Source organism: Phyllobates terribilis, unplaced genomic scaffold, assembly GCF_046119375.1.
Source record: "Phyllobates terribilis strain yellow unplaced genomic scaffold, ASM4611937v1 Scaffold_1__5_contigs__length_1240528914, whole genome shotgun sequence".
NCBI lineage: Eukaryota > Metazoa > Chordata > Amphibia > Anura > Dendrobatidae > Phyllobates > Phyllobates terribilis.
Window position 1 is genome coordinate 912,374,006 of NW_027362761.1, and position 19,384 is coordinate 912,393,389.

Consider the following 19,384-nt stretch of genomic DNA (forward strand, 5'->3'; position numbering starts at 1 on the left):
GGTCTCTGGTCGGGGTCACCACCGCAAACTTTGTGAAGTGGTCTGTCATCACCAGACAATGTTCATACCCGAGATGCGCCGGTCCAACAGTCAAATAGTCGATCATCAGCACCACCAAGTCACAATGGTTTGTATGGGGACCCGTTGCTCCGGGGGCTTAACCAGCTCACAGCTCCGACATTTTTGACAAGTGTCTTCTATTGTTGCTCGCAGTCGGGGGTGAGACACCAGCCTCTGAAACCACTGAAATGTCTTCTCTGATCCGAAGTGAGCCCCTCATTCATGAGCCTCCTTAGCCACTACTCCGACCAACTTCTCTGGGATCACAACTTGCCAGGTGGTCCCGAACTCTCGCAATAGCTGCACTAGTCAGTACAGCAGCCCGTCTCACAAACAAAGTCTCTCCCTTTGTCCCAGCATTTTCAGCGCCCCTGGGGACAGGGTACTCCTCTCTTCTCGACGGGGAACCTGTCTCAAAGCCACCCATTGACGTAATTGAGCAACTTGGCATCTTCTTTGTCAGTCTGTTGAAGTCGGACCCAGTCATCTCTTGGCTGCCCTAGCACTTGTTCTTCCGACGTCTCCCCGATCTGTCCCTGCGCCGCGACCAGGGGTTCCATGAAACTTTGGAAGCTAGGGACCTCATCCACCTCCAAATCTTCATTGTGGTTATGATCAGGCCGTTCATATGTCACTCTGGAGAGGGCGTCGGCGTGAGTATTCTCTGCCTTAGAGCGGTAGGTGATCTTATACCGGTACCTGGCCGTGCGGACCACCCATCGCTGCTCCAGTGCCCCCAATTTCGCATTCTCCAGGTGAGCCAGCGGGTTGTTATCTGTTCTCACCAAAACTTCGGACCCGGACAAATACTTTCTGAACTTTTCGGTCATTGCCCAAACCAGAGCCAGCAACTCTAATTTGAAATAGCTATAATTATTTGGGTTCCTCTCGGAGTCGTGAAGGGAGCGACTGGCGTACGCAATCACGCCCTCTTTCTCCTCCTGTACTTGGGATAACATGGCTCCCAGACCATGTAGGCTCCCATCAGTGTGGAGTATGAATGGTTGGGAGAAATTCGCATAGGCAAGTATTGGGGACTCGGTCAGGGCCATTTTTAGGGCACGGAAGGCCTCTTCCTGGCTGCTTCCCCACCGAATCGCCCGATTCTTGGAGCCTGCCGGCACTCCCTTAAGTAGCTCCAGCAATGGGTTGGCTATGTGGGTGAAGTTCTTCACGAATCTTCGGTAGTACCCGGCAAGTCCCAGGAAGGCCCAAACGTCCTTCACTGTCTTTGGGGTAGGCCACTCCTGTATGGCGGCCACCTTTTCCCGGGTGGGCCTTACTCCTTCACCGGACACCGTATGACCGAGATATTCGATCTGTTTGCGGAACAGGTGGCACTTCTGGGGCTTCACCTTTAGGCCATGACTCTGTAGGCGACTCAGTACTTGCTCCAGTCGCTGGAGGAGCTCCTCGAAGGTGGCGGTATAGACAATTATGTCATCAAGATGAATCAGTGTCGCCTTCAAGTTAAAATCGCCCAAGCACCTCTACATCAGATGCTGGAACGTCCCGAGGTCGTTAGTCAGGTCGAAGGGCATCCGATTGAACGCGAACAGTCCCATGGGTAATATGAACGCCGTCTTCGCATGGTCATGTTTGGCCACGGGCACTTGCCAATACCCGCTGGCCAGATTCAAGGAGGAGAAGTATCTTGCATTCCCTAAGGCCAACAAGGACTCTTTGATTCAGGGTAGAGGGTAAGAGTCTCGTACTGTACAGGCATTCAGTCGTCTATAGTCCACACAGAACCGCAGTGTCCCATCTTTCTTCCTGACCAGGACAATCGGGGCTGCCCATGGACTCTGACTCTCCAGTATCACACCATTCTGTAACATATCGGCTAGCATCTCCTTAACCTCTTTATACATCTGGGGAGGCATCTGCCGGTATCTCTCCCGCACTGGGGCAGCGTTCCCCATGGGAATCTCGTGGGTAATGGCTTCGGTGCAACCAAAATCATTCTCATGGTGAGTAAAGACTTCCTGGTACCACTCCAGTACCTCCTCAACCTGCTGCACCTGTCGAGGTGAAAGTCCCGTCAATTCAGCCCGAATTTGTTCTAGGATTCTTCGTCCCCCCTTCGCACTAGCACGGTGGGATTCCGGCGGCACATGACCGCCAGAGTCCAGGGGTCTCCTCGTACAGCGGACAGCTGTACCACATCAGGTCGCACCAAATTCTCTGGCATTCCCAGAATCTGGGCTATTTCTGCCCTGGGAGGGAGTGTGAGATCACCTTCGCCCAGATTAATGCACCGCACTATAACATTGCCACCTTGGAAGGTGGCCTGTGTCCGAGCCACCAGGAGTCAGGTGGGTACTTTGTCCATCAATGTTGGTTCTATCTGAACTTCGACCCCCTCAAGAGGTGTGCAGGCCCATGCGGGTAACGGGAGTACAGTTTTTACTGGCGGTAAGGTGACTGCCGTAGCTGCTGGTACTATTATTTTCCCCAAGACCTTCCCTTCACTCGACGTCTCCTGAGCCTGGGCGGCTCGGATTAATTGTTGAAAAACCGTCCTTTGGGGGGTTCGTGGGTCCCACCGGTCTAGAGGAATCTCCTTCGGCTCACTAATCAGGATTTGCCCGATCTCTTTCAGCATATTCATTCCGAGAGTCACCGGGGGTCCACTTCCGGTTCCCCCTGCGAGCAAGACGACCCCCTTTTTCCCACATCTTTTCCACACACTCGGATCTTCATCCATACCACACCTGTGACCAGGATGGGTAATTGATTAGCTGCCGTGAGTCTAATTACTGGTCCCCATTCAGGCCGCGTTATTTCTGGAGATAGCTGTTGAAAGTAGGCTTCTGTCATCATAGTCACCTGGGATCCCGTGTCAATCAGGCAGTGAACAGCCCGACCGCTTATTTCGGCCCAGACAGTCGGGCTGGTGGAAACTAGGTCCTTGGGACTTCCTCTTTTTCTTTCCCCTTCCTTAGGCTCCGGGCTATGTCCCCCAAACACGGAGCCCGTTAGTTTAACGGCTGCCGTGACAGAGGCTGCCTTCAGCAAGCACAGCCCCTGGCGTAATGTCCTGCGCCTCCACACTTTCAGCAGGTCGTGTCTCTGTCTGTGTAGGTGTTAGAACCTTGCTCTTAGGTTTTTTCCTTTGCTGGTCACATGACCTTGTTGGCCTATTTAATCCTGCTCCGCCCTTCTGGCTTTGCTGGACTTCATTGTATAACTACTTTCTAGCTAGCCTGTGCTCTGTATCTAACTCTGTTAGTTTGCTTGGTCTACGGACCTCTATGTTCTATATATTTTGTTTGTTCGTCTGTCTGCTACTATTTCTGTTAGGAGGTGTCCCATTTTCCTCCCAGTCCTTAGTACTTGTAGGGATTCCTTCCCCACATCTATAGGTCTCCGTACAGACTAGCTTAGGACTTTAGCAGGTCTGATCGCAGGATCAGGTTCCCTGTTACATCGTAGGGATTCAGCTGAGTTCTATCGTAGGGACAGATCTCCTCTCTTTCCTTAGCTCTGGTAGCAGAACATAACAGTAGGGCTGCCTCACTTCTCTACGGAACTCTCCTGCAGGGCGGGGCCTGAATTCAATTCTTTCCCTGACTGGGTCAATCGATCCGGGTATCTCTGGTGTCGGTGTAGGGGTCTTCTTGAGACTGGACCATTAACCCCACATCTCCTGTATCTCCTTTCGCATCTCTCGAGCCCATTCCGGTTCAGTTGCAGGCGGGGTGGGTACCTCGTTACTCCGGACCATCCCTGCCAGGGCCGTCACCCCCATCTCCTGCTCTCTCACACGTGCATCCGCCCCCACTTCTAAAAAAGTCATACGTGGGTTAGCGCTCAGGCGCTCCCGCAAGGCCTGCTTCAGCTGCACATCCCTGAGGCCTGCCACAAATTGGTCCCTTAAGATCACGTCAGGGGGGCCCATTCCCAAATTCCCCATGTCATCTTTTCTAGTGATGTAGGCATGCACCCTCTGTAATGCTTTAACATACTGCGTCATAGTCTCCCCCTTTGTCAAGTATATACTCCTTGAGGCTATGGGGACCGATGGCATGGGTGAGAGTAAAAACAAACACAGCATATCATGTCTCAATAAGTATATTGTAGCAATCAGGATTTAGTAATAAATGATAAGCAAATACAGTCTCTAGAAACAGATCTGATGTCTTGTACGAATCGATAAGTATTCAAGGTCCAGAAATGCAAAGTCCAAAGATCCGGAGCCCGGACTGGGCTCCTTGCAGGGAGCAAGCCGCAATGGAGATAGATGCAGGGCAGATCAGAACGAGTTGAATCTTCAGATGAACGGTAGATAAGTAGCTGACGGGGAACCCCGATGATGAGAAGAGGCAAGTACAATACAAGTCCTCCAAGCTTGGCAAAAGGTGAAGCACGAGATTCACAAGCAAAGGTATAGTGGACAGAGTCTCTTTATATATCCAGCAAACAGGAAGCAGGAAATGTCAGACAGGAAACAAGATGGCCCCCATGAAGCTGTCAACTCCATCTTGGATAAGGGCAAACCCAGGCAGAACAGGTATATGGTTCAGATCCTTACATTACTCCCCCCTTAAAAGATGTCCTCCGGACGACCTCAGAGCCGGTTTATTGGGGTCTCTGCTGTGGAACTGTAGCGTGAATATTTTCCTGAGGCTCCCAGGAATTCTCCTCCGATGGGTACCCTTGCCATTTTACCAAATACTGAAGCCGTCTCCTATGGATCTGAGAATCGATGATCCCCTCCACGACAAATTCTTCTTGCCCTTCAATAAGAACCGGATCAGGTGGAACAGGTGTAAGTCCGGGAAAGGGATTTGGTACTACCGGTTTAAACAAGGAGACTTAAAACCGGGTGTATTTTCAGAGATTTTGGCAACTTGAGTCGGCAGGCTACAGAACTTACTACGCTGCTGATTTTGTATGGCCCAACATAATTCTGCCCCAGTTTAGACGTTGGAACCCTTAGTTTTAATTTTTTTGTTGAAAACCAAACCATGTCTCCTACCTTGTATGTCGGTGCTGGCTTACGGAACCTGTCTGCTGCCCTTTTGTATCTCTCTTGAGCTGTAGCCAGCGTTTGTTTCAAAACCTCCAAATTCTGTTGAAGAAGCATAATCCGGGCGGCTACTGTGGGTACGGACGTGTCTATCGGGAATTGAGGGAGAATGCTGGGATGGTACCCCTTGTTAGCAAAGAATGGAGACTGTTTGGTGGATGCACTCTGAGAATTGTTATACGTGAATTCGGCCAACGAGAGTAAGTTCACCCAATCATCCTGTAAATGGCATACGTAACTGACGTGCCCCCTGGGCCGTGTGTGCACGTGTGTGGGTTACCCAGAGCCGGGTCTCTGGGGGCTGTAGTCTCCGTGGCGGCGACCCGGTCCCGTGGCTCAGGGTGGTCAAACCAGTGACAGTCTATTTATGTGGTTTTTATGATTAAATGTCCGACTACGCCACCCGTGGATTGCGGTCAATATGAACCGCCGCTGCTGAGCAGACCTCTGAGGCTGATGTTGTGAGGGCAGCAGAGTGTAGTATAGCTCCCCACGGGAGGAGTATAGCCTCAGGGCTATGTAGAGCGATGATGGTGGTGGTGGTGCGGGGCGTCCCAGTACTAGTAGTGCTGTAAGCGGTGAGAAAGCACAGAGACAAGGTGTTGCAGTTCAGGTTCTTTACTCACAATTCTCATCCAGGTCACTTGTGCACAGATAGGACCGCCTGAGCCGTGCTGCGTCCACCAGGCAGGGGGCTCGATCAACCCCCAGGCAATTCCGGAGTGTGGCACAGGACTCCCTTCTATCCTTTCGTCAGCCGTGCCCCACCAGTGACACTGCTTCTGTCCAGCTGCCTCGGGTCTTCTCCTGGGAGGACTGGGTGTCCACTTCCCTGACCCTATGTGGTGTGCCTTTCTAGTAGGTGTAGTGAGGGGTCGCACCAGTAAATGGTCACGACCGCCGGTCCTTGGTTAAGGATTAGTCGCCTCCACCAACTTGGGATCCGATACCCTGTTCTGCCAACCTGTCACCCGCAATCTCCTGGATCCTTAGAGTTCCTTCTGCTTTCATGTCTCTGGGCCATTCAACACTTTGGGTACTTCTCTTTCTTTGCTGTTCCTTTCTGTTTCTGTTCCTTTCTGTTTCTGTTCCTTTCTGCTGGCTCTGGCCTTCCTCCTAGGTCTGCCTCGTGGAGCTGGGCCGAGACTGAGCCACAGCTCCCTGTCAGCCCTCTCTGGCTGAACTCCTCTTCTCTTCTCCTCCTGACTGAACTGACCCAGAACTAAGATGGTGCCCACCTTTTATACCTCCCTCTCTGTGCATGAGCCCAGGTGACTAGCAACCAATGAGCTCCTACCTATGCCCAGAAACCGTCCCCTCCTGCTCCTATATCACTGGGTTTTCCTCCCCCCTCCCCACTCCAGCCAGGGACATGATCTGTCGTGCCTGCATTACTATATAAATGGGAGCACCGTTAAGTTGTCCCCCGGAAATGGGGTGTGTGTGATGCATGCAGCTAACCGAGCCCTGGTCCACACACCATCCTTACCCAGGAGTGGGATATCACACCTCTGGTTAAGGTGCAATACCTCTGTAGCGACCGAACCCTCGGGGCGCTACATAACAACCCAGGTACTGCTCCAAGGTCTGATTTGTCCGTTCAGTTTGGCCGTTAGACTGCGGATGGAAAGCAGATGACACATTTACCTTAATGTTTAGAGCAGCACAAAAGCTGCGCCAAAATCTTGAGGTAAATTGGACCCCTCGATCCAATACCACTTCATCAGGAACTCCATGTACGATAAGATCCGCTGTCTGTTTGGCTGTTGGTAAATCGGTACAGGGAATGAAATGAGCAGCTTTGGTTAACCGGTCGACTACTACTAGAATAGTGTTCTTTCCTTTTGACGTAGGCAACTCTACGATAAAATCCATTGAAATAGACCCCCAGGGACGAGAAGGAATAGAAAGGGATTGTAACAGTCCAGTAGGTGAGGAGAGGGGAACTTTTGATCTTGCACATACCTCACATGATGAAACGTAATGTTGAAGGTCTTTCCGATAGGTCGGCCACCAAAAGAAGCGAGACATGAATTCCTGAGTCTTCTGGACACCTCTATGGCCAGCAATCTTAGAGACATGCATTCATTTTAGCACACTTAATCTAACCGTTTCCGGGATATACAGGCGCTGTCCCTGGAACCAAAGTCTATTTTTCAAGGTTAGATTTACCTGACAGGGTGGTTGAATCAGAAATGGATCTGCAGGGTATGCCTCCTTAATATTCGTTAGTAGATCTTGATTGTGTAACACGCCTATAAAGTTACTTTCCGAGAGTATGGTTCTCGGAGGTGAAGCCGGAGTTACGTCAACCGAGTGAATTCTAGACAATGCATCGGCTTTCCCATTGCGAGAGCCCGGCCTATAGGAAATAATAAAATTACACTGATGGAGAAAGAGATTCCATTGGGCCTGTCTGGGTTTTATACACCTTGCCGATCTCATGAATTCAAGATTACGGTGGACTGTAAGTACGACAATCTGTTGGGACGCCCCCTGTAGCAGGTGTCTCCATTCTTTGAATGCTGTTATAATGGCCAACAGCTCTTTGTTTCCAACGTCATAATTTCTTTCCGCAGGTGACAATTTCTGTGAAAGAAAAGCACTAGGATGTAAAAGCTCTTTCTCACCTGTTCTTTGCAAGAGTATGGCCCCTATAGCACAGTATGAGACGTCCACTTCCACTATGAAGGCCCGATCCTGGTCCGGGTGTATGAGAATAGGAGCTGATGTAAATTTAGATTTCAACCTGGAAAATCCTGTCTGCGCTTGTGGCAACCAGACAAGCGGCGTCTTCTTCCGACTCAGTTGAGTAATGGGTGCGACGATCTCCGAAAATTTTTTAATGAACCGTCTGTAAAAATTGGCAAATCCAATAAATCGTTGCACCTCCTTCACTGTCTTGGGAATTGGCCACTCCTGAATGGCTTGAATCTCGCTTGCATTCATGCTGAGACCGTGGGGAGAGATAACATACCCCAAAAATTGGATTTCCGTCTTGTGGAACTCGCATTTCTCCAACTTGATGTACAACTGATTTTTCTGTAAACGATCCAAGTCTGTTCTCACATGCTGCTGATGGTCCTCGATGTTGCTGGAAAAAATTTAAATGTCATCCAAATAAACCACAACAAAAATATTGAGTATGTCTCTGAAAATATCGTTCGCCAAGTGTTGAAACGTAGCTGGTGCGTTACGAAGCCCGAAAGGCATAACGAGATACTCAAAATGTCTCTAACGTGACTGGAAGGCTGTCTTCCATTCGTCACCAGGGCGAATCTGTACTAGATTATATGCTCCACGGAGGTCTAACTTAGTGAAAATCTTAGCATGTCGTACCCTCTCAAGTAATTCGGGAATTAGTGGAAGCGGATAAGAGTTTCTAATCGTAATTTTGTTGAGCTCTTGATAATCAATAAATGGTCGGAGTGAGCCGTCCTTCTTCTTCACGAAGAAGATTTGAGCACCTGCTGGGGAGGAAGATGGTCGTATAAATCCTTTGGCTAAGTTCTCATTAATATACTCTTTGAGGGCTTTTAATTCTGGTCTGGCCAAAGGATAAATGTTACCGAACGGAATCGCGGCACCAGGTAGCAGTTCCACTGGACAGTCGTACGGCCGATGTGGTGGCAGCTTGTCCGCGTTCTTCTTGCTACATACATCTACAAAATCTTGGTATTCTACTGGTAGATTTAAGTCAACTGTGCGTGCAGACCTGATTAAAGCTAGTTCTCCGGGTGGTATCTGTCTTCCTGGAAACTGTAATTCTTTTGTCTCCCAGTTGATAGTACGGTTTTGCAGTTGTAGCCACGGTAACCCTAAGATTATGGGAAAATGAGAAGAAGAAATCAACAAAAACGACAGTCTTTCTGAATGATAAGCCCCCATACGGACCTTCAATGATGTTGTTTCAAGATCTACCGGCCCAGATGCTAACGGGGACCCATCCACGGTCTCCATTAATACCAGTGAGATTCTCTTCTGTGAATGTATACAGTGTTTTTTAGCGAATGTAGTGTCCATGAAATTACCGCTGGCTCCAGAGTCAACCATAACGGAACTAGTAACCCAGCAGGATTGAATCCATATCTTGATGGGGATATAACAATGTGAATCCTTCTTTGATCCATCTGAGGCTGAAGTAGTGGAACTTACTTAAAAAACATTCATGCATTCACAGGTGAGGATGCTTCTGAAGTACAGTCGGAGAAGTCGTGATTCGTGTCGGTTACTTTATTCCTGGGAGAAATTGGGTGAGAAATTACTGAAGATGCATCTGAAAAGTCGCATTCAATTACCACAGCTGTAGTCCTGCGATTCTTACTGGGACAATTCGAAATATAGTGACCTGATTTTCCGCAGTAGAAACATAGATTTTCTCTGAAACAATGTTCCTTGCGTGCGTCTGGGGGAGTTCTCCAAATTGCATCAACCTGCATAGGTTCCAACTCTGCCTGGAGAAAGGACTTATTTTGAACTTCCCTGGAGGGAGAAGGAAGGGATAACAAGTTGTTACGGTTAGAATGTGCCCATCTCTCTTGCCGACATTCTGTGAGACGGATATCTATCCGGATACAATGATTTATGAAGTCACCCAGGGCAACAGGTGACTCTCCTCAAGCCAGTTCGTCCTTAATTGCAGCGGATAAACCCCTCCAAAACACTGCGTACCTTGCCAAGTCGCACCATGTAGTGTCCAGCACCCACCTCTGAAATTCCATTGGGTATTCCATGACAGGACACTCTCCCTGCTGGAGTGACAGTAATGCGGTTTCTGCCGTGACATTTTGATTGGGTTCATCGAACATCTGACCCATTGCAACAATAAAGTCTTTTAGAGAATTTAAACATGCATCATTGGTTTCAATCAAAGGGTTTACCCAGGCAAGAGCCTTGTTGGTTACCAGCATTATCATAGTTAATACCTTGTCTCGTTCTGTTAAAAACTGAGCCGCATGCGCTGTAAAATATAGCTGACACTGATTTAGGAACCCTCTGAATTTTTCTCGTTCACCACCAAACCTGATTGGCGAGAGCTTGGGGAAAGCCAGAACCGGAGCTGGAACCGACACTGGAACCGGAACCGGGGCTACAGTCTCTAGGCTTGAGAGGCGAGTAGCTAACGCCTGAAAGGATGTATCGGCCACATTAGCATTATGGTTAAGTTGCGACTCTAATGCCACCATTTTTGTTTTAGTAGCCTGAAGCTCCCCATTAAGTCCTGTGACGTATGTGGATATTTTTATCAAACTCACCTCCACAGAATCTGACCCAGCGAACTCCATTCTTTTAAAGGCTTGTGTATCCTGTCAAGTATATACTCCTTGAGGCTATGGAGACCGATGACATTGGTCAGAGTGAAAACAAACACAGTATATCACGTCTCAATAAGTATATTGTAGCAATCAGGATTTAGTAATAAATGATAAGCAAATACAGTCTCTAGAAACAGATCCGATGTCTTGTACGAACCAATAATTATTCAAGGTCCAGAAATGCAAACTCCATTGCGGCTTGCGAGGAGCAAGCCGCAATGGAGATAGATGCAGGGCAGATCAGAACGAGTTGAATCTTCAGACGAACAGTAGATAAGTAGCAGACGGGGAACCCCGATGATGAGAAGAAGCAAGTACAATACAAGTCCTCCAAGCTAGGCAACAGGTGAAGCACGAGATACACAAGCAAAGGTATAGTGGACAGAGTCCCTTTATATATCCAGCAAACAGGAAGCAGGAAATGTCAGACAGGAAACAAGATGGCCCCCGTGAAGCTGTTAACTCCATCTTGGATAAGGGCAAAATCAGGCAGAACACGTATATGGTTCAGATCCTTACACCTTTGTAGCATCGGCGTCTCTGCCCCCTGCCAGGCAGAGACGCCATCCCCCTTCCCGCCGCGCTCCTGGTCCGGCGTCTTCTGGCCTCCCTGCTGCTGCTGTTGCTGGTGCACGCAGCTTCCCGGGCACTGTGCTTAGGGCGCGCGCTCCCTCCCTCTTATAGGGGCCGCACGCACCGTCCTAAAAATTCCCTGGAGGATTTTCCCTATTTAAAGCACCTCCTCCAATATGGAGGTGCCCGTGCAAGGTTGTTGCTCTTTGTTCTTACTGTTGCTTCAGCCCTAAGGTCCCTCTGCATGTCAGTCCTGTCCGCCAGTCTGTTCTTCAGTCCAGTCCACCAGTCTGACCACTATCCAGCCCGGCAGTCTGTCTACAGTCCAGTCCGCCAGTCTGTCTATGGGCTCTGCCTGCCTGCTTACCTGTAAGCACCTGCCTGTTACCTGCCTTGCCCGCCAGCCTGCTTACCTGGAAGCACCTGCCTGGCACCTGCAGTGTCCCCCAGCCTACTTACCTGGAAGCACCTGTCTGTTCCCTCTTGTGCCCGCCAGTCTGCTTACCTGGAAGCACCTGTCTGTTACCTGCCATGCCCGCCAGCCTGCTTACCTGGAAGAACCTGCCAGTTACCCGTTGTGCCCACCAGCCTGCCTACCCGGAGCACCCATCTGGCTATCAGCCGAATCAGCCTGCTTGTCTACCCGGACCACCCATCAGCCTTCCTGCCGTGCTCATCTGCTGTACCGGTCAGTTCCTGCCATCTGACCCGTGGGAGTCACCTGCTGTCATGCAAGGTCAATTCCAGAGTGGCACCTGGTCTCCCTGCTCGGTCCCTCCCTGGTTCACGGAGTCGATTGAGCCGCTGTGCGACCTTGGTCAGGCCGAGTATGTACTTAGTCACGCCCCTCTGGTCCCTCCTTGCACCGCAGCACAGAGGTTCCATCACCCGGATCCGTAACATCCCTCCTGCTGCACTTGGTGAAACAGCCATATCCTCAGCTCTCCTACATTGGTGGGATCCCCATGCATGTTCTCCAATATCTGCACCACTTTTTCTACAGTATCCCGGTCATGAGGAGGGCGGTACATCACGGAGTGCAGGGCCTCGCCGTCCAGGGCCAGTAAGGCTATTTCGGTTTGCATAGCTGGGGTCATCGGATGCATATGTAACATACTCCTAACTCTCTCAACCCAGTCCCACAGCATCATATTGTCCCCGGTGAACTTTGGGAGATTGCTGAGCATAGTCCCCAGCGGCAAGCTAGATCTAGGGACTCCCAGGATGGACTGATCTGCAGTGTCTGTGTCTAAAGACTGCATCCTGCCGACTATGCCAAATGTGACACAGGTACTTTAGATGCAGTGACACAGAAACACAGAGCAGCCAGTATGGGCTTAATAAACAGGGTGGATTTATTGTAACAGGGTCAATCTCCATGCAGGGAGTAACGGGAAATATGGGGACAACAAGGGGAGTAGCAGGTAAAAGGCTATAACCAACAATCCACAGTTTGGCTAGATGTAGCAGAGTCTAAATGGTTGTAATCGGTAGTTTTACACTTAACTGACTCTTGTTCCCCACAAGGCCATTGCCGGCTGATGCCAGTGTTGTTTTCTTCTCGCTTCCCCGCCTAAACAATGCTCCGTCTTCTGGCGGCAGTGGGCGGTCTCCGGTTTGACCCGCTGAGCCCCTAGTCCATAACACTGCACCTCACTTGCTCAGCTCCACGGACCCTGCGTCTCTTCTCGCTCTAGTCGGGCTTGACTCCAACTGTCAACTGCCTGCTTTCCCGTGCAAAACTCCTTTTTCTCCCTCTTCCTAGACACGCCCCCAGCTCCCCAGTCACCTGACCCCTGAGCTCTGGCTCTGGACATGCCTCCAGCTTCCCGATTACCTGACTCCTGTGGTCACAGTCTGTCTTCCCCCTGCAACCAGAGGCACGGCCCCGGCAGTTCCAGATCCCTTGTTCTGAAAGTACTTACACCCCGGTCTTCCCCCTTACATTAGCACAGACCAACACACTGGAGGTCCACACGTCTCCAGACACAGACACCAAGTGAGACACTTGGCATCCATTTTATTTACAACAAACCACGCCCCAGGGTGGGGATATGTGAGCAGCCACTCCCACCCATCTCGTATGACTGCTCGTAAAAACCGGCCTGATATGCCCTTTTAACCCTCTCAGCACTATACATGCTCTAGCATACTTTTCCGGTTTCATATCACCGAAGCTACCAACCTTGGTGATACATATCTCCCGTTAAGGACCTGTCCGGCGGCCATCTTACAATAGATAGATAAGATATACAGTATACTGTAGATAGATATGTGATAAGATAGATCATTTTATTTATTTTTTGTCCCTCAACAGTTCATGGCAGATCTCTATATTTCTTTTTTCCTCTGGGAGCCTTAGTTACATGAAAAATATCCAGTGAGAAGTCACTGGCAGAGCTTATCTGGGTGAGCTAGGACCCAGCAGCTCTGCTATGTCAGGCAGAGATCCAGTGATCATGTGACCGCTGGGTCTAAAGCCCCCGTCTCACATAGTGATATCGCTAGCGAGATCGCTGCTGTGTCACGGTTTTGGTGACGCAACAGCGACCTCACCAGCGATGTCGCTATGTGTGACACTTTGCAACAATCAGGCCCCTGCTGTGAGGTCGCTGATCGCTGCAAAGTGTCCTGGACCATTTTTTGGTCGTTGCTCTCCCGCTGGTCAGCACACATCGCTGTGTGTGACCAGCGGTAGCATCGATCAGGCTTGTAACTATGGTAAACATCGGGTTACTAGGGGCACACGCGCACTTTGTAACCCGCTGTTTATCATGGTTACGAGCCTGCTAAAGTGAGCGGTAACCTCCCGCTCACTGTAGCAGAGTGGTAACCATGATAAACCACGGGTTACTAGGGGAGGAGTCCTGAGGAGATAATTTGCATATTCCCACTGCATTTTGGGGTAAGTGAAGAGTCTCCGCGAGCTCAAAGAACACTGGATTTTGGCTGTTGGAGCTGAAAAGAGGACATCGGTAAACCGCGCGCCTACCGGCGCGCGCATTTTGAAGCTTTTTGAAGCTTTTTTTTTAAGCTTTTTTCACTGTTTTCAGAACATTAACAATAAGAACATGGAAGAGTCCAGGAGCCATTTGGTGAGCTGCATATCCTGCTACATGTTCACAGACTTGCCAGTGGAAAAGCCAGACTTCACATGCCAGAAATGCAAGCTTGTGTCCCTGTTGGAGGAAAAGTTGCGAAATCTAGAAGAGAGGTTAACTACCTTGAAAATCATTAAGGAAGGTGAAGAGTTCTTAGACAGAGCAGAATTATCTCTTCATGATTCAGAAAGAGAAGAAATTCGAACTGCACCTGACGAAACAGAGGAATGGAAGCATGTGACCCACAGAAGCAGGAGGATCGAGAGGCAGTCAGCACCCATACTGCTCAGGAACCAGTACCAGGCTCTCACACAGGAGAACCATGAAGAAATACAGCAAGATAAGAGTTTGCCAGCAATGAATAACCTTGTAAGCCCTCAGAATCCTCCTGGATGGAGAAAGAAGAATGTTGTGAAGAAAAAACGGAGAGTGGTGGTCATGGGGGATTCCCTGTTAAGAGGAACAGAGGCCGCTATCTGCAGACCAGACATTACCTCAAGAGAAATGTGCTGTCTTCCAGGAGCAAAAATTAAAGATGTGTCTGACAGGATATCAAGACTCTTCAGACCTACAGATCACTACCCATTCCTGCTAATACATGTGGGGACAAATGACACCGCAAGAAAGGACCTGGAAACCATCTGCAGTGACTTTGAAGACTTAGGCAAGAAAGTGAAAGAATTGGGAGCGCAGGTGGTCTTCTCATTCATCCTCCCAGTGGATGGCCATGGAACAATGAGGTGGAATAAGATTCTACAGGTGAACAACTGGCTACGTCGATGGTGCCGTCAACAAGGATTTGGATTTCTGGATCACAGAATGAATTACCTATACGATGGACTACTTGCTAGAGATGGGGTGCACCTTACGAAGACTGGAAAACATGTATTTGGAAGTCGCCTTGCTACACTCATCAGAAGAGCTTTAAACTAGAACAATGTGGGAAGGGAAGCAAAAGGCCAGAAAAAGCCATACAGCTGACAAATACTATTGAGATCTCTGCTACTGGAAGTGGAAAAGAAGAACAAAGACAAAAAAATCGAAATAATAAAAATATGGGAGGAAGAGAAACCAATCACAAACTAAAATGTTTTTATACAAATGCACAAAGCATGGGCAACAAACAAGGAGAATTGGAACTACTAATGCAGGAAAAGGAATATGATGTCATTGGAATCACTGAAACTTGGTGGGACGATACACATGATTGGAATAAAAGGCTAAAAGGATACAACTTATTTGCAAGAAACAGACTTGATAAACGAGGAGGAGGTGTTGCATTGTATGTTAGAAAAGCGTATATCTGCACAGAGATTGAAGCTTCAGAGACTGGGAGTTCTGTGGAAACTGTTTGGGTAAGAATACAAGGAGAGAACAACGGAAAGGACACCATTGTAGGCATTTACTACAGGCCACCTGGGCAAGCTGAAGATATGGATGAACTCTTTATGTATCAAATGACCAAGTTCTCCAAAAAATATGACGTAGTGGTCATGGGAGATTTCAACTATCCAGACATTTGTTGGGAATCTCTCTCAAGTAAAACTAACAGGTCAAGCAAATTCTTATCCTCTCTTGCTGACAACTTTATCTTCCAAAAGGTAGGGGAGAAAACAAGGGGATCTGCTACTTTGGATCTAATTCTTATAAACAGGGAGGAAATGGTTGAGGAGGTAAAGGTGGCTGGGACCCTAGGAGGCAGCGATCATGCTATTATAGAATTTTGGATAACTAGAGGAGGAAGACATGTGAAGACTCAAACTTCAAGGTTAGATTTTAGAAAGGCAGATTTTAAGAGACTCAGAAAGAGAATAGGAGGGATCCAATGGCTGGATGTCCTTAAGGACAAAAATGTCCAGGAAGGATGGGAAATTTTTAAAAATGAGATTCTCAAAGCACAATCGTTAACAATCCCGAAAAGTAGGAAAAATGGGAAGCATTTAAGGAAACCAGGATGGATGAACACAGAACTTAAACACATGCTAAAAAGAAAGAAAGAAATGTTTATTAAATGGAAAGAGGGAGGCATATCTAAAGAAGATTATAATGCAGTCTGCAGATCCTGTAGGGCACGTATCAGGTTAGCTAAAGCTGACAATGAATTAAGGCTTGCAAGAGATGTCAAAAGCAATAAAAAAGGATTTTGGGGGTATGTCAAAAGTAAAAGAAAAGTCAAAGATGCTATAGGATTTTTACAGGATGAAAATGAAGAAATGGTAAGAGAAGATGTTGAGAAGGCCGAACTTTTTAATTCCTATTTTGCATCTGTTTTCTCTCAGAAAGAAAATGTAACATCAACTGATCTTCACTGTCCTTTTAAAGGAATAGAGGAATCCAAGTTATCAGTAAACAGAGAGATTGTGAGGGAATATTTAGCTAACATAAATGAGTTCAAGTCTCCAGGTCCAGATGAATTACACCCCAGAGTACTGAAGGAGATTGTAGAAGAAATTTTAGAACCACTCTCCATAATCTTTGAAAATTCTTGGAGAACAGGAGAAGTCCCAGAAGACTGGAGAAGAGCAAATGTTGTTCCTATCTTCAAAAAGGGGAAGAAGGTGGACCCAGGGAACTATAGGCCGGTGAGTCTGACTTCTATACCAGGAAAGATCTTTGAACAAATTATTAAACAACATGTATGTAAGTACATGGATAAGAATGAAGTGATTAACCAGAGTCAGCATGGGTTTGTAACTAACAAGTCATGTCAGACTAACTTAATTTCCTTCTATGACAGAATCACTGACTGGGTGGATCAGGGAAATGCTGTAGATATAGTATATCTTGACTTCAGCAAAGCATTTGACAAAGTATCTCACATCATCCTTATTGAAAAAATGACCAAGTATGCAATGGACCAGGCAACTGTTAGGTGGATTCATAACTGGCTTAGTGATCGGACTCAAAGGGTGGTTGTAAATGGCTTCACATCCAGCTGGATGAATGTCTCAAGTGGGGTACCACAGGGCTCCGTCCTGGGACCTGTATTGTTCAACATCTTTATCAATGATTTAGATGAAGGAATTGAGGGTAAACTGATTAAATTTGCTGATGACACAAAGCTAGGAGGGATAGCTAATACTAGAGAAGAGAGAGAGAGGATTCAAAAAGACCTAAATAAACTGGAGCAGTGGGCAGCAACCAACAGAATGGTTTTTAACAGGGAAAAATGCAAAGTACTACATCTGGGCAATAAAAATGAAAAAAGCATATACAGAATGGGAGGAATAGAGCTAAGCAACAGTACATGTGAAAAAGACTTAGGTATACTAATAGATCATAGACTGAACATGAGTCAACAGTGTGATGCAGCAGCAAAAAAGGCAAATACAATTCTGGGATGTATTAACAGAAGCATACAGTCTAGATCACGTGAAGTCATTATCGGTCTTTACTCCTCTTTGGTCAGACCTCATCTGGAATACTGTGTACAGTTTTGGGCACCACATTTTAAAAAAGACATAGACAAACTGGAGCAAGTTCAGAGAAGAGCGACCAGAATGGTGACTTGTCTGCAAACCATGTCCTATGAGGAACGGTTGCAGGATTTGGGAATGTTTAGCTTGCAAAAAAGAAGACTGAGAGGAGACTTAATAGCTGTCTACAAATATGTCAAGGGCTGTCACATTGTAGAAGGATCATCTTTATTCTCATTTGCACAAGGAAAGACTAGAAGCAATGGGATGAAACTAAATGGGAGGAGACACAGATTAGATATTAGAAAAAACTTTTTGACAGTTAGGGTGATTAATGAGTGGAACAGGCTGCCACGAGAGGTGGTGAGTTCCCCTTCAATGGACGTCTTCAAACAGAGGCTGGACAGACATCTGTCTGAGATGATCTAGTGAATCCTGCTTTGAGCAGGGGGTTGGACCAGATGACCCAGCAGGTCCCTTCCAACTCTACCATTCTATGATTCTATGATTCTATGATTCTATGAGGAGCGCGTGTGCCCCTAGTAACCCAATGTTTACCATAGTTACCAGCCTGCTCCTGCTTCAGCAGGCTCGTAACCAGGAGCAGGACATCGTGGAAAGATTTTTTCCACGATGTCGCTGCTCCTCTGATCGTTGGTGAGCCTGTTTGACAGCTCACCAGCGACCACATAGCGATGCAGCAACGATCACTGACAGGTCGTATCATTGTCGGGATCGTTGCAGCGTCGCTAAGTGTGACGGGGCCTTAATAGAATCCTCAGCTGTGCTGAAGATTCTATTCAGCACACAGAGCTTATTGAGCTCTATGTAGTATCAGAAGACAAGACAGATAGTGGTGATAAACCGCTTTTGTCTTCTCAGAGAACACTGTGGTTTTTCACTTGCTGTGGCTCATCTGTACAAAGCTGCACAGTGTGAGTTCAACAGGACAGTGCTACCATTGTGCAGTGCTACATGTATGATGGCAGGGCGGGATACTTGGCTAACTGCCCTGGACAGCGGGATAGGGATCCAAATCCAGGACTGTCCCTCTGGATCTGAACGGTTAGGAGCTATGCAGTTACTACTCACCTTCCCTTGCTCCAGCTACTGCTCTGTAATAGTGATGAGCGAATATGTTCGAAAAACGATTGCAAATTTCAAATTCGGCACGAATATAGCACATTCGGATTCGTAATCAGAAAACCAAGCATTTTTTCTTAAAATCGGTAAAATTCGGTAATAGTGTGGGAAATTATTGCATTGCAACTAAAGTATTGTTATCACTTTGGCTAGGATAGTGGTGGTGTATAATGAGTGGGGGGACGTGATTGATGAGGGGAGGGGCTGTAGAGAGCTTAGAAAAGCTCAGAGCAGCTTGTCATCTTTTCTTTTCTTTTTTTTCCCCTATCTTTATGTGTGCAAATCGCAGCTAGACAATCAATGCGCAGGAAGCATCCACACTGTCCAGACACAAGGGCTTATGCCATTGGCTGCTGAAATCACATGTCCCTCTCTAGTAGAGATGAACGAACATTTCAATATTTGGTTCGGAAATGTTCACCGAATATTTAGACATTCGCCGATTTTATTCGTCTAATGTTCGTCGAACATTACCGAACACCATAGGATTCAAATGGGTGACAAAAAAAAGCATATACAACACCTTCAAACAGGCCCAAAAGCTGCCAAAACCCATCAAATTAGAGGTAGACACCAGGAAAGTGCCATCAATTGACCCAGAGTACAAGTATCATAATTATTATTATTACAGCGACATTTATTCCGTGGCGCGTTACATGTGAAAAGGGGTCACTGACTGGTACAAGAGGAGAGAGGAATCTGCCCGCAAGGGTGCACAAACAATGTACAAGGGATGGGTGAGGG